This window comes from Rhodnius prolixus, unplaced genomic scaffold (assembly GCF_049639745.1).
Source record: "Rhodnius prolixus isolate KJV_2025 unplaced genomic scaffold, Rpr scaffold_9, whole genome shotgun sequence".
Taxonomy (NCBI): domain Eukaryota; kingdom Metazoa; phylum Arthropoda; class Insecta; order Hemiptera; family Reduviidae; genus Rhodnius; species Rhodnius prolixus.
This window is the reverse complement of record NW_027411604.1, coordinates 4,992,142-5,008,438: the sequence shown is the minus strand read 5'-3', so window position 1 is coordinate 5,008,438 and position 16,297 is coordinate 4,992,142. Positions and strand designations below refer to the sequence as shown.

Genomic DNA, 16,297 nt, shown 5'->3' with positions numbered 1-16,297 from the left:
AAAGAAAAACGTTTAATTTAAAAAATATATATATTTCATACCTATTTTTTGTCACATAAACTTAGTAATTTACTTTCTATGATAAGAAAATATACACATGTAATTTAATAAAATACAAAAAAAGAAGTGCTAAAAAAACGTTTAAAAAAAAAACTAACAGAGAAACTTAGTCACTCAAAAACAAAAATAAAAGATTAGTTTTTAAAAAATTCGTCAGAGGGCGCCACTTATCACATGTGTAAAAATAGCCATCAGGTAGCAGTACTGTAACCTTCCTCTATATATACGTGAACGGCGCAAATTCTCGATAGTACGACTTGAGTAAGGGTTGTTCGCTCCAAACATGTGAAGTCTTGTCTAACATTCATTACCTCTCTCCCAAAGAATCATGATGTTGGGTAATAGTAAGGGAGATGTCGCTTCGAGGTCGGATAACAACTATTCTCTAGGTTAGAGAGATAAACTGGAGTCACAGTAAAATAAGTAGTAACAAACGTTCAAAGAGTATGCAGTTATTTTTAACTTCCATAGACACTACTCTTAGAGAGAAAAATGAAGCTAATATTATACAAAAATAAGGAAACAAAGTGCAAAATTGGTTGAAAAACAAGTAAGTTCTTAATCTTACATAAAATTGCATGTGCATGGCTGTAACACCTCCAAGTTCACTGGTTTTCTGAAATCAATATTTCCATGCAATATAAAGTATAAACGATAAATCCCTTTTAGCTTCTACTTTTTACTCTTCATTTTGCTCTCCTTCCTCTGCAGTCTTTAATTATTTATTATTTCGCAGTAAAAATTATGTTTAAAACTATTATACCCTTAGGTATTTGATAAATTATCAGATTATGCTATTAAAATTGTAAATAAAAGTGATAATATGTTCGGTTTGTCTTATATAATATTATGCTCAAGGGAAGTTTGCTAAATTACTTTTGTCCTGGCTTTACATTGCGTAATACCAACCTGTAACATAATATTATGAGTTTGTTTATGAAGCTTATTCTGATCAAATCTCCTTTATAACATTTCAACTTCTATGTGATAAATATATCTTCAAAATTGGTTACTCTGTTACAATGCTTATTTTGAAATCTTGGGTCCCATATAGTGGACTGTTTTAGAGGCTATGCCTCAACTTCATCTTATGTTTCAATATCAAAATTGCATTAGAAAGGTTTCAATATAAAAGTTGTGTTTTAAAATTTAGTATGTTTTTTGTCTTCATCCAGTGTCTTTGATCAAGGACCCTTTCTGCCCTTCGCTGGCTATTCTTGATCATGGTCCTTTACATCCAGCAGCACTCCCATATAAGTTGAGGTGATTCACATCTAATTTCTACATTTCGTTCATGAAACAAATTACAAAATCTTGGAACCTACCCTGTTAATTAATAGTATTAACCATTATTTATTATGCTGAGGTTTTAATATTTTTCCTCTTTATCTAGTGCTTTCATCCATATGAAGGCTAACAGCCCAGTTAAGCTCATCTTTCATCTGAAGTTATCACTTTTAGGGGCCTTTCTTCATACTGAACAATACGCCCACAAAGAAGTTGAAGTGATTTGCATCCATTACTTTTCTTGACAATAAACAAACCGAGGAAATCTACCAACCACATTATCTGTGAAGCGGTTATCCTTCAGGTAGGCTTATTTGTTATTTAATATGTTCATAGCATTTTAATATAAAATAAGACCTTTTGTTAACGTTTGTGTATGACGGTTTACGTTTTTCAAAAAATAATTTAATCATTTTTGTATTAATAAATATCTATTTTCTATCATATTTGTTTCAATTTTAATGAAAATTCTGTATCAAATATAATACAGTAGCATGCAACTGTATTATATTTTAGAACCGTAATCAATAACAGCACAAAAAGAAAGTACTTATAACATAGCCTAAACTGTGAAATCCCTTTTTTGATTCTTTAAAAAGCTTGGGCACGATCATACTTATTAGATCCTCATAATTCGGTAATAAAAGGGAATTTAAGTTTTAATAGCGGAGTATTACCTGGTTTTCTTGTGAAATAGTAATCACTACAAGTATTCCAGTTGAATAATCCACATATGGTTGTCTAAATTGGAGAAACCTGTGTATGAACTGGATTACTATCGGATAACTGAAGTGAATCAATGTGTGAATTAGCACATTTTGATTTTTAACCATCAGAAACTCATCGAGGACTGTATGAATAATGCTTACCAGATCTTTTTTAACAAATCTGAAACAAAATTTCAATTATAGTTGTTAAAACAAAACCCCAATTATGGGACACTATTACCAAGAATATAAACAAAGAAAATGTACCAATGCAAACTATAACCTCTGCTAGACGTGCTTCAAAGTTTAACAATCATAGATAATTTTAAATGAATACTTTATATTATTTTGTTCATTGTTTTAAAGAGCAAGAATTGACATGCCCACACCATCTATCGAGAACACTAATCAGCTGTCTGCAGCACTGTTTTTAGATTCTAATCTACCTACTCGATCTACCAACTAAGATCCAACTTATTTATTTGAATTTTTGAACAGCAAAAAAACCATAAATTTGATTAGATTATAGGTTTTGTACTGTACTATCAGTACCCAAGCCGTAGGGTCAGTTTCTAACTCATTAGGAACCATACTGACCATAGAATGGTACGAATCTCTTTGAAAGTAAGAGGCATAAAAAAAGGTTTCCAATTCAAACGGGAAAATTTTACGAACGGAAAGGTGAAAGGGCGTGAAAAAACCTTCCAGGAACAACTTAAATTAATGTGGAAAAACGAACGAATACGTGACAATGGGTTGGATACTAACTTTATTCCTGAAATAGAGCTTTTATTGAAGGTCAGTCTTCTCAGTTAGTAAGTGTATCGTGGTCTGGTGCGTGTAGTGAATTCGAAATCCTTGCCCTAATCTGTTTATTCTACCTCTGAGATAGTTGAAAGACCGAAACCTACAAGGGGTATAATAAAAATACGTCCTACTACGTACAAAATTACAAATATTATTACGCACTGCAGACTTAACCTCATTTTCATAAGACTAATAAATTCTTAAGCCTTACAAAGACCTGTAATAGGTAAAGTTCGAGAAATGTTAGTTCTGTATGGAAGTGAAGTAATGAAAACCTCAAGACAAAATACCAAGAAGTGGAAGATAAGTACAAGCTTAATTCGCTTGTAGAACGAGTTAGACCTGAACGTGACATTGACTACTTATATTATATTAACAGTATAATTAGAGTCAAAATTGTTAGTATTAAGACCAATGCTAGATTGTAATAATTGTAAAGTCTATCATTTTTGAAGAATTAAAGTAAAAACAATTGGAAAAATTGTATTTTTATCCCAATTTCACTGAGATGTGGTTTCTGAATACAAAAGTTAATAATAAGGCAATGAATGCTGTAGGAATTATGCTGCTCCTGTATTTAATAGTTAATATTAAGGCTAATGCTAGATTGTGCATATTGGGTCGATCAATTCCGAAACACAAGAAATAAATACCATTGGATATAAGAGAAATTGTCCCCAGGAGGGCTGCTGATCCATTTTTTCCAATTTTTTTTCTTTCTTGTTTCTCAAAATTGATTAATCTAGCTTACACAATGTAGCCTTGATCTTAATATTAACTGTCAAATAAGGAAACATAAGTATTCCACTGAAATTACGACAAAAGTTCCACCTATTCAGGCGGGGCTTAACGTCCAACTACCAATTAGATGTCGTGGACGGAGGCGACTAGCAAACTTACTTTACTGTAAATTTCTTTTATAAACCATTGAATAAAATCTACAGCCTAAGACCGGGAATCGAACCCAGTACCACTATACATAAAAGTTCCACCTTCTGATATAGTTTATACTTCTTGTTTTTCAAAATAGATCGGCACAATATTAATGTAGCCTTAATGTACAATAGCTTTAATGTATAAAGCAGAAATCTTAATATTTGCATTAAAAATTTTCAAGAATTTTTTATTTTTCCATTCATTTTGTATTTCAAATGCGGGCTACTCTGTGTCTCTACAACCCACTTGTGGCTTAGTTGTTATTCAACGAAGCCATAATCTCGATCTTTTCAGTAACTATAGACGATATTTTCTTATTTTTTCACTTATATTGCAATCATAACTAAAAATTCAGACTGCTCTGAGTATACATTCCACATCTGGCTTAATTATTAACACACTGAATCAGAAATCCTAAAGATGGTTGCCCGGCACTTAATGCGAGAGTTGTTCAACGTTACCTGGACAGAAATTTCCATGAAAATTGCTTAGGAACTCATTGGCCGATCCAATGGCCACCTGGATCTCCGTACTTAACCCCAATGGACTATTTTTTGTGGGGATATCTAAAAAATAAAGCGTAAGTAACCTTAATCCTGTGGCTTTAGTCGAAGAGCTGGATCGTCGAATAACTCAAGCCTGCCTTAACTTAGCTACCATATGTGCTGCTACAAACAGAGCGTGGGAGTCCAGAATTTTGGCTTGCCTATCCGTTGATAGTGCCCAGTTTGAACAGCTTCTTTTTTTTAAAAAAATAAGGTAATTTTGACATTATACTGAAATTTGTTTTTCAAATTTTAAATTACCATAACTTTTGAAAAACCTGACCGATTTCAAAAAAAAATTTTTGTTTTTTTTTAGGAGCTCTAATATAAAAATATGCAAAAAAAATAAAACATTCCATTTAAAAAAAAAAGTTGGATGCTGTATCTCGAGATATTGTATTGCGGTTTGAAAAAATGGGTCTATCACTGAAAATAAACTAGACTGAAAATTATTAAATATGTACGTTTTTTATTTTTTCGAAATTTCCCGCCGTTAAAAAAAAAAGAAGTAGGTGGAGCATATAACTCTGGTCTCCCTGTATATACTAAGCATTTAGTTATTTTCTATTGTAATTAATTTTTAATTATATGTTATTTATGAATATAAATCTAAAAATTAATAAAGAAAATGATTAGTTCAAAAGAAAGTTTCTGTTCCATCAGAATCAGCTGGTAATCTAGAAGGCTGTAGTTGTTTGATTGCACATGGCCACTACTACGGCTGACCAGCTGACTTTCGTAGAGATCGTAGGAATGATTATAAAGAAAAAAGGATCAAAACTAATAAGCTATTCTTCTGGACTGCAGTCCAATACTGGTACCCACCTTCATAAGCTGCGGCGGAGGAAAATACTTGATACCACATATTTGACAACACGTAGAATGAGGTTTACCTGAAAACGTTTCTGATTCAATCAACTTCAAGCTCCTCCGCCAAAAACAGGTAAATAAAATTAAAATTTACATCTAATTTACCTAGAATAGATGAATTAAGGTTGGTCCAAGATCTATAAACAATAGCTATTTTTACAATTAAAGCAATTGATTTGTAACAGTTGATTTATAAATTCACATTAAAATCTCTTATGAAAACTTAAATTTCACTCTAAAAAAAGGTTCAAAATACGAAATTCAAATCCACCACATTGGAGTTATAAACAAGTTAAATGCAACCTTCCTTAGATACGTATAAAGTTGTGGTCAAAGATGGAACTGCTCACAAAGAATTTTGTTAGTTTTTTAGAAAAGTTAAGTAAAAACTGTTACAAAATCTATTGAACTGCCTCGACTGTTACTTTTGTTGAACATGAATTAGTTACCTTCACAGTTGACTGGTCAAAAACTTGGATTGTATTAATATCTTCTTACTCACATAGAGTTAATTGTCATAACTTTTTCGACACTGAAACAATTTACCAATCACTGGCGTTTTTAAAAAAAAAGCATTTCTTATTCTATTTTCTATGTTACTGTTTTTTAATTATTTTATTAGTTATTTGCAAATTTTATTTCTATAATAATTTTTTGTCAGTTGTGTAGTTCATATTCAGAGTTTGGTAAAACGTAATCGCGATTCACGTTTACATTAGTCATTAACAGATAAACGTCTATAGGTTAGTTTTAGTAATGGATTTTATCGCGATTAAGATCCATTCAGATTAGTTGCCGCATGATTGACGATTAATTTGGAGTGGCCAAAATTTTTTAATTATTTAAATTAATCATAGCCTTAATCGTGATTTAATCATTTATTTATTACTTTTGGTGACTCTCTAGACTTCTAAAGGACCTAACCTTACTCTCACATTTAAACAAGTTGATGACTTACTAGTATTGTTTAGGGCTATCTTGCGCCCAAATATAATTATGTTGGTCACTCACTAGATCTCTGTAGGACTCACCTTACTCTCATTATTTAACCATGTTAAATGTAGATTGTGTGTGTTATTATACTTTTCCAATGAAATTAATTTTATTCATATGGAATAATGTGTGTTTTGGAATTATATTTCATTATCATTGAATGAAAAGATCAAGGTTTTTATAAAAAAAGGATCAACTCTTTAGTTTAATCAGTCTTCTTTATTTAATTTTTATAATATACATAAATTGTTACAGATGTTTTTCTCGAGGTAATGCTAGGTAATACCTAAACATTTTAACATAAACATAAGTCAACATTTTAATGATTTTAATTACAGTAAATAATGTTGATTTTCAGAATTAGTAGTGTGGATACCAGAGTACTGCCTGCAAAACTGTTCATCAATGGAAGCCCAAGTGAAAAAGACGTACACCATGAATCCGATGTGAATACATCAACAAACATTGGTTAGGAATCTATAAAAAAAAAGGTAAGTAATTATTATTCGTAATATGCATGATTCCATCAAAATTAAAAATTGCATGTTTAAAAAAAAATTAATAAAAATCTTATTTTTTATTTTAAAAAAAATTCTATTTATTTTTCCATTTAATGTGTTAATTAATATGAAAAAGTAAAAAAAAAAAGCGAAAAAATTAATAATATTTTATTAATATTTCAAAATGATAAAGAAAATGCGAAAAAATAAAAAAGAAAACCTAAAAGGAAGGTTACAAAGTCTAGAGAGTTGTAGAAGAAAAAAAGAAAACCTAAAAGGAAGGTTACAAAGTCTAGAGAGTAGTAGAAGTAAAAAAGAAAACCTAATAGGAAGGTTACAAAGCCTAGAGAGTAGTAGAAGTGAAAAAGAAAACCTAAAAGGAAGGTTACAAAGTCTAGAGAGAAGAGAGAGTCGTGAGAGTGTGGAAGAGCAACAGACCAGCTGGAGCGATCTAGGAGGCTACCGATCAGGTGAGTTTATTGGCCGCCATATTGCTGTGGGAGGCTATATAACTAAGTTCGCTGGAAGGGCGGGGCAGGGTGGGGAGAACCGTCGAAGCGACAACATCTCCCAACATCATGATTCTTTGAGAGAGAGGTTGATGGATGTTAGACTAGACTAGATAAGAGATATGTTTGGAGCGACGAGCGATCTACCCCCCTGCATCACTCAAGTCGTACTGACGAGAACCCGTGCTGCTGCCGTATATATAGGGAAGGTTACACTACTGCTACCTGGTGGCAACTTCTGGAACTATTTTCTCACCTGCCTGTTAAGTGGCGCCCTCTGGCGGATTTTTTTAGAACTATTTTCTTACCTGTCTTGATAAGTGGCGCCCTCTGACGGATTTTTTTGGAACTAATTTTTTTTTACCTAAATTCATTATTTTTATACATTATACACCATTTTTTAATGTCTCTTTTGCATGCCATACTTTTGTATTATATTTTTAAATATGTAAGAAAATAAATAAAGACAGTTATTAATAGCAAAGGTTTTTCTTTATTCTGGCAACACCCTCTTTTCCGTATTGAGGAAAATTTCAGCAAGCAATCCTGAGGTAATGTTATAGCATTTTATGGTTGAACTAAACCTTTTTTAAAGGAAATTCAACTTTTAGAATTAACTTTTTGTTTCAACTAACGTAATATATTCAATTTTCTTTTTTCTTTTTTTTAAAAAAAAAGTTTAATTTAGTTGAAAATTATTGAATAAAGACTTCAGAAGTGCATTATATTTGATATAGAATTTATCATTCAAATTGAAACAAATATGATTGAAAATAGCTATTTATTAATACAAAAATGATTAAATTATTTTTTGCAAAACGTAAACCGTCATACATAAACGTTAATTACAGTTAATGAAATATTCAAGAAAGCACGAAAACCAGAAAAAAAGACAATCGGATAATCTCTACTGTAACCTAATATTAGCATTTTCAAACACTTATAACTATTTTTTCATCTAATAAAAGTGAAAGTTGTTTAGCTTGGTTGAAAAAAGCTAGAGTATTTTCGCGTATCACTTTACTTGAAAAGGTTTTACTTAATACCTTCTGACAAAAATATTAATTCAAACGTAAATATCTAATTTATCGTAAAAAAGGTTTTTTTTATATTAAAATGCTATGAACATATAAAATAACAAAAAAGCCTACCTGAAGGATAACCGCTTCACAGATAATGTGGTTGGTAGATTTCCTCGGTTTGTTTATTGTCAAGAAAAGTAATGGATGCAAATCACTTCAACTTCTTAGTGGGCGTACTGTTCAGTATGAAGAAAGGCCCTTAAAGGTGATAACTTCAGATGAAAGGTGAGCTTAACTGAGCTGTTAGTCTTCATATGGATGAAAGCTCTAGATAAAGAGGAGAAATATTATATTAAAACCTCAGTATAATGAATAATGGTTAAAACTATTAATTATCAGGGTAGGTTCCAAGATTTTGTAATTTGTTTCAAGAACGAAATGTAGAAATTAGATTATGTGAATCACCTCAACTTATATGGGAGTGCTGCTGGATGTAAAGGACCATGATCAAGAATAGCCAGCAAAGGGCAGAAAGGGTCTTTGAGCAAAGGCATTGGATGAAGACAAAAACATACTACATTTTAAAACACATAACTTTTATATTGAAACCCTTCTAATGCAATTTTGATATTAAAACGTAAGATGAGTTGAGGCATAGCCTCTAAAACAGTCCACTATATGAGACCCAAGAGTTCAAAATAAACGATTTACACATTACAACAGAATAACCAATTTTGAAAATATATTTATCACACAGAAGTTGAAATGTTGTAAAGGAGATTTAATCTGAGTAAGCTTCATAATTAATATGTTACAGGTTGTACTACGTAATGTAAAGCCAGGACAAAAGTAATTTAGCAAACTTCCCTTGAGCATATACGAGGTGTGTTCAAAAAGTAACGGGAATTTTTAAATTTCGCGGGTTTGGAGAGTCTGATTGTAAAATTTTTTTTTTTTATTATGTTGGTACACATGCCCCTGAAGTACGATAAAATTTTCAGTAATATTCATTGTTTACTTCTTAAGTGGCAGCCGTTAAGGTTAGACGTGTTTTTCGAGCTTGGCGATTTTTGTTTGTTAAAAAAAATGGATCAAAGAATTTGTATTAAATTTTTCGTAAAAAATGAAATAAAGTGTGTGAAATGTTAATAAAGGCATATGGTGAGTCTGCTATGAGTAAAACAAGGATTTACGAGTGGTATAAGCGTTTCCAAGATGGCCGCGAAAACGTTGAAGATGACGAACGACCTGGACGTCCAAGCACATCAACAACCGATGAAAACGTGAAAAAAGTGAAAGAAATGGTTATGAACGATCGCCGAATCACAATCAGAGAAGTCGCTGATGATGTTGCCATATCAATTGGCTCATGCCATGAAATTTTTTCGGATGTTTTGGGTATGAAACGTGTGGCAGCAAAATTTGTTCCAAAATTGTTGAATTTCGAACAAAAACAGCGGAGAATGGAAGTTGCTCAAGAGTCACTCAATGAAGTCGACAACGATGCGGATCTACTGAAACGTGTTATAACAGGTGACGAAACATGGGTTTACGGATATGATGTCGAAACTAAGGCTCAATCGTCCCAGTGGAGGCATTCTGGATCGCCAAGACCGAAAAAGGCTCGACAAGTGCGGTCGAATGTGAAGGTTATGCTCACTGTGTTCTTCGATTTTAATGGCATAGTGCATCATGAATTCTTGCCACAAGGTCAAACAATCAATAAGGAGTACTACCTACAAGTTCAACGCCGTTTGCGTGAAGCAATCCGAAAAAAACGCCCGGATTTGTGGCAAAACAATTCATGGATTTTGCACCACGATAATGCACCTGCTCACACTTCATTGCTTGTTCGTGAATTTTTGGCCAAAAACAAAACTTTAACGATGCCCCAGCCTCCATATTCGCCAGACATGGCTCCATGTGACTTTTTTCTATTTCCAAACATAAAGAGAACATTAAAAGGCCGTCGTTTTACAAGCATAGATGAAATTAAAAGCGAATCGCTGAAAGAGCTGAAAGCTATCACAAAGATCGAGTTTCAGAAGTGTTTCGAGGATTGGAAAAAGCGCTGGCACAAGTGTATTGTATGCGAATGGGACTACTTTGAAGGCGACAATATTAATGTAGATGAATAAATAAATATTTTTTTCAAAAAACGAAAATTCCCGTTACTTTTTGAACACACCTCGTATAAGACAAACCGACATATTATCACTTTTATTTACAATTTTAATAGCATAATCTGATAATTTATCAAATACCTATGGGGAAAAATTGTTTTAAACATCTTAATTTTACTGTGAAATAATAAATAATTAAACTTAAAGACGGCAGAGGAAGGGGAGCAAAATGAAGAGTAAAAAGTAGGAGCTAAAAGGGATTTATCATACTTATTAGTATGATAGGGATTTATTATACTTTATATTGCATAGAAATATTGTGTACAGAAAACTAGTGAACTTGGAGGTGTTCCAGCCATGCACATGCAATTTTATATAAGATTAAGAACTTACTTGTTTTTCAACCAATTTGCACTTAAAGTATCCTTATTTTTGTAGAATATTAGCTTCATTATTCTCTCTCAGGTAGTGTCTTTGGAAGTTAAGAATAACTGCTTACTCTTTGACCCGACGTTGGTTACTACTTATTTTACTGAGACTCCAGTTTACCTCTCTAACCTAGAGAATAGTAGTTCTCCGACCTCGAAGCGACATCTCCCTTACTATGACCCAACATCATGATTCTTTGGGAGAGAGGTGATGAATGTTATACAAAACTAGATATATTTGGAGTGCCTTACTCAAGTCGTACTGAAGAGAATTTGTGCTGTTCATGTATATAGATAGAGAAAGGTTACAGTACTGCTACCTAATGGCTATTTTTACACCTGTGTGATAAGTGGCGCCCTCTGACGAATTTTTTAAAAACTAATCTTTTATTTTTGTTTTTGAGTGACTTAGTTTCTCTGTTAGTTTTTTTTTTTAAACGTTTTTTTAGCACTTCTTTTTGTATTTTATTAAATTACATGTGTATATTTTCTTATCATAAAAAGTAAAATACTAAGTTTATGTAACAAAAAATAGGTATGAAATAAATATATATATTTTTGAAATTAAATGTTTTTCTTCATTCTCCTACTAAATGCATCTAATTAATAAGATTGTGACATAAACATGGACATTGCATATTACACCTAAATAAGACATGTTTCAGTAATTGATTCATTTCGAAATATTAATGAAATTATTTAAATTATAAATCTCTTAAACGGATAAACCTTGAATTAATTATAATGCATAGGATTGTAAAAAGTAAATTATTTGAACCTTATTAACAGTCCTGAGGTGATGATATAGCATTTTATCGTTGAACTTAAGCTTTTTTAAAGCAAATTCAACTTTAGTCTAGAATTAATTAATTAATTTTTTTTTTGTTTTAACCAACATATATTCAATTTTCTTCACAAAAAAGTTTAATTTAGTTAAAAAAATAGTGAATAAAGACTACAGAAGTTGCACGCTACTGTATTATATTTGATATAGAATTTTTCATTAAAATTAAAACAAATATGATTGAAAATAGCTTTTTATTAATATTTTAAGTTTCTCTTCATCTTTTTGTATTTTATTGGTTTATAAGTATATTTCTTTGTATAGTAGAATGAAAATATGAAGTCAATGTAAATACAAAACCAAAATAGGTATGCAAATATATAATTTTTTTTTTTTTTAATTAAAGATTTGTCTTTATTCTCCTACTAGATAATACTTTTTATTTTCACTTTAAGTCAAAAAATCATTTAATAAATAAGATTACCATAGACATCGATACGCCGGCAAGAAAATTAAAAATCAAAATAAGATTGCGATACAAACATGCAAATCACATATAGCTACCTAAATAATACATTTTTTTAGCAATTGATTCATAACAAAAGTGGTTTATACATACTCATTTGATCGATGTTTTCTCGACGTCTTTTTCATTTCCACTTTAGATGATCGACAGTTTTGCAGTTATTTGCTGTTTTCAATCTGAAAATCATTATTCAATGAAATAAACAGTTTATAGAGTTAATCTTTAATTAAAAAGCATTCTATTCAATGATACTGCAAATTAAAACGCAACCATTTGAAAAGATAAATTTTTATCTTTCTGGAATTTAAGAAATAAATAAATAATGAATGCTGAAATTTTAGTTTAAATCTTTTAAACAGATCAATCTTTTAGAAACGTGTTCGTAGCATTGTAAAACATTATTTTTACATGAATTACTCCTACGTCGCAATTCAACGTTGTACTCCACTTGTTTTAGTCTAGTTATACTCTGCCATAAATTTAAATCATCAGTTTATTAAGTTTGTCAACCAAAATAAAAGATTTTTCAAGTACAACTTTGTTCAAATTATTTCATTTAATTCATAAAAACTAAAGAAACACATTTAATATCTATAACTACTGATTAAATTAATACTCATAAAATTAAATAAATGTGACTGTAATTTAACTAAGACTATATGATATGCACATAACAATAATTCTGCAAAGAAAGAATTTTGCTAGATGAAGAATAAAAGATTTTGAGGTCATTATGAATGGTAAGATCAATGCGAACCGAAAAGCATATACTATTTTCCTAAAGATTTATGATTGGAGAGAGTGAATTCGTTGACAATTGAAAAAAGTAGTACCCCACGATTTCTGTCAAAGCACAGAATGCTCCATACCAGCTGCTATAGCAGTCTTTTATTTATTACAGAGAGTTTTTGGGTTTTATCAATGTTTTAATACATGCACTAGATCATAATAATATAATGAAAGTACGTAGTTAACAAAAAAATCGTAAAATCGTAATCTGTTCAAGAGAAAATAGGAAACATCAGATTCAGTAAATTTGTAGTTAAACTGAAAGAATTTCGCCAAAAAAAGCCTTCAAACTAAATATCAAAATTTAAATTTTCCATTCTTGATTTTCATCACACACGAAACTTGACGATTCGTAAAAACATTTATCGTAAACAAATATTTCCGATGAAAACTGAATAACATTCTACTTGAACGTAACACCTTGTAATTGTTATGGGCAAGAAAATGTAATTGAATTGTAACGAGTGCTTGGTGGATATTAAAGTAAAAGTGGAAAATTAAAGGGCCAAGTGACAAAGAAAAGCAACATACCTTATGAACCCAATACGAAAGGAAAGGTCTTGTTCACACACTTGCTCCAACAAGTACTTCTCATTCTACTCCTGCTCGTTGGCACTACTACCCTCTTCATTCTGTTACGAAATAGTCAAAATCCATTACCAGCGAAATACAGAGCTAGTAACTTCTTATCAGTCCCATCTAAGAAGCCACTTAATTTTTCATCTGAATAGCCGAAATCACCATCATGCATAAATACCAAAGTATCGATATATTTTACACCCTTTTCAAACCCTAAAATTTACGATATATATACATTGTCATCTTGTTATTTTCTTACAATGGCTATATTATACGAAGTACAACAATAACCAAAACATGAAACGATTCTCAAAAAGTACATAAACAATTGTATTAATACGTATATAGTTTACTAAATATCATTAAATAAGGTTCCATTTTATTAAATCTAAATCTGTTTATTTTATGACCCCTCAGTTATACTGTTAATATAAGTCAATGTCACGTTCAGGTCTAACTCGTTCTACAAGCGAATTAAGCTTGTCGTACTTATCTTCCTCTTCTTGGTACTTTGTCTTGAGGTTTTCGTTACTTCACTTCGATACAGAACTAACATTTCTCGAACTTTACCTATTACAGGTCTTCATAAGGCTTAAGAATTTATTAGTCTTATGAAAATGAGGTTACGTCCGCAGTGCGTAATAATATTTGTAATTTTGTACGTAGTAGGACGTATTTTTATTATACCCCTTATAGGTATCGGTCTTTTAACCATCTCAGAGGTAGAATAACCAGTTTAGGGTAAGGATTTCGAATTCACTGCTCGCCCATGGCCACACTACACTTACTAACCTAGAAGACTGAGTAAGGGAGGTTACGTAGTGTTATCCAAAATATTAATAAATTGTCAAACATTTGTAAAAATTATGAATTAAAATAATTGAAATCAAGTACATGTTATAAGGATTTTTTTTTTTTTAATTCTGTGTGAGTAATATTTTAGAACTGAGAAGTTGGAAATGTATTTTATATGAGGGAGGCGCGAGAATTTAAGTTTAAAACACGGATATTGTTGCATTTTCACTGCGAAATAATTATTAAGTAAAACATGAATGAATATTAGTTAACTAATATTAATTAGTAAAATATTTAATGGAAAACTTTTAATCAGCATAGAACATGATTAGATTAGAAAAGGTGAACATTACCCATAATTTCACTAGAATACTCATGTTTCAGTATAGGGCACTTAATACTAAGAACAATGCCAGATTGTATACGATAGGTCAATCGATTTCGAGAAACAAAAAAGTAAAACCATTGGAAAAAGAGGATCTTTTCATATAACTTTACAAGAATAATGCTGCTCCTGGATTTAATAGTCAACACTAAAAGCAATGTTAGATTGTACTAATTAGGTCGATCTATTTTGAAACACAAGAAGTAATAACAGTTGGAAAAGGTGGATATTTCTCCTAATTTCACTAGAATCCTTATGTTTCCGTAATTGACAGTTAATATTACGATCAAGGCTAGATCGTGTAAGCTAGATTAATCAATTTTGAGAAACAAGAAAGAAAAACCCTTGGAAAAAGTGGATCAGCAGTCTTTCTGTCTTTTTCCAATGGTTTTTACTTCTTGTTTTTCAAAATAGATCGACCCAACATATACAATCTAGGGTTGCCCTTAATATTAACTATCAATTGCAGAAACAGCAGCATTGCAGTGAAATTAAGAGCTGTGTCACAGTTAGAGAATCTAGTTTAGTTTATTATCAAAACAGAATGGATGCGAATTAGCTCATAAATAAGGTCGTACTTGCTGGAAATATAGAAGGATCCTTCAAAATAATGAAATGGGTAATAACAGCGGAAGCCAACACGCCCCATCTGTCTATTTGAGATACTTGACTTATTGTTGCAAAAAGTTCAGTGCTGAAAAAGTAAAAACACCAGTCAAATTATATAATTAAATATTCTGAATGTGCAATCTGTACAACACTAACGTTTTGACTTAATAATTCACTTCAGTGAACTAATTTGATCACTAAAAAGCCCTAAGATGATAGAGAATCATCAAAAGTGTAAGCACATTCACTTTTTTAAAAAAACGTAAACCTAAACCTTCTGGATAGTTTGAATTTAGGCAAATGACTGCACTTACTAGGTAGCTAATCTCTTACTGTATACTTTACTATTTATCTTTAGATAGCACGACATAATATCTTAACTGAGAAACAACATGCTGTAAGCTGAAAACATGTACTTACTGATGCTGTAGAGTTAAAATGTGTCACACTGGATAAAATGTCATCAACCCAGCCATTTGTTTGAATTGAACTAGTTCAGAATTACCATTAGAATGTTGAAAGAACGCTGAGAACAAATATAAAAATTATTTAAACTATTATTTATACAATTGTTTTCATTTAAATTTATAAATATTTAGAAAAAAATCTATTTTTAATATGTTAGAATTTCCGGATTACCGGACGGACAGTTGTCTACTTAGGAGGTTATTTAATGTTTATTTTAATACTGTCGAAATAACTGTTAATGCTACCTAGCGATGATCAATGGAACTAGTTTTAATAAACTTACAATGTACTAGTTCAAGCTACTGTCGCTAGATGGGACTGGCATGCATTTATTACGTCTAGTTTTCCCATTCCTAATTTGAAAGAAAGAACAGACTCTATAGAATTGCTAATAACGATGCCCAATTTAAAGAAATTATTTAAATATAAAAAAAAATTAAGAAATATAATGAATTCAAATATAAGGACGTCAACTTCTGATTTATTCTTAGATACAAATAGAGCAAATACCTACATAATATAGTTACAAATTCCACTCACTCCGAAACCCACTCTATCCACATATCCTCATTACT

At 31.0% G+C, this 16,297-nt stretch overlaps 2 long non-coding RNA genes across 11 annotated transcripts; one reads left to right on the top strand and one right to left on the bottom strand.

Moving 5' to 3' along the window:
• Nucleotides 1–275: 275 nt before the first annotated feature.
• Nucleotides 276–7,117, top strand: LOC141453902 (uncharacterized). 8 transcript variants are annotated; one of them, XR_012458285.1, is made up of 6 exons: nucleotides 276–610; nucleotides 1,522–1,651; nucleotides 4,406–4,556; nucleotides 5,006–5,285; nucleotides 6,564–6,696; nucleotides 6,899–7,117. It is a non-coding gene; the product is annotated as an uncharacterized lncRNA (long non-coding RNA). The 8 variants fall into 8 exon arrangements; XR_012458282.1 differs by having other exon boundaries at nucleotides 4,659–5,285; XR_012458284.1 differs by having other exon boundaries at nucleotides 4,406–4,802.
• On the bottom strand, nucleotides 6,405–15,860 carry LOC141453903 (uncharacterized). Of its 3 annotated transcripts, XR_012458291.1 has the most exons (6): nucleotides 15,675–15,860; nucleotides 15,224–15,339; nucleotides 13,418–13,678; nucleotides 12,191–12,273; nucleotides 8,366–8,563; nucleotides 6,405–6,682 (listed from the first exon to the last, which is right to left on the bottom strand). It is a non-coding gene; the product is annotated as an uncharacterized lncRNA (long non-coding RNA). The 3 variants fall into 3 exon arrangements; XR_012458292.1 differs by lacking the exon at nucleotides 15,224–15,339 and having other exon boundaries at nucleotides 15,675–15,845; XR_012458290.1 differs by lacking the exons at nucleotides 15,224–15,339; nucleotides 15,675–15,860 and having other exon boundaries at nucleotides 13,418–14,545.
• Nucleotides 15,861–16,297: the final 437 nt, after the last annotated feature.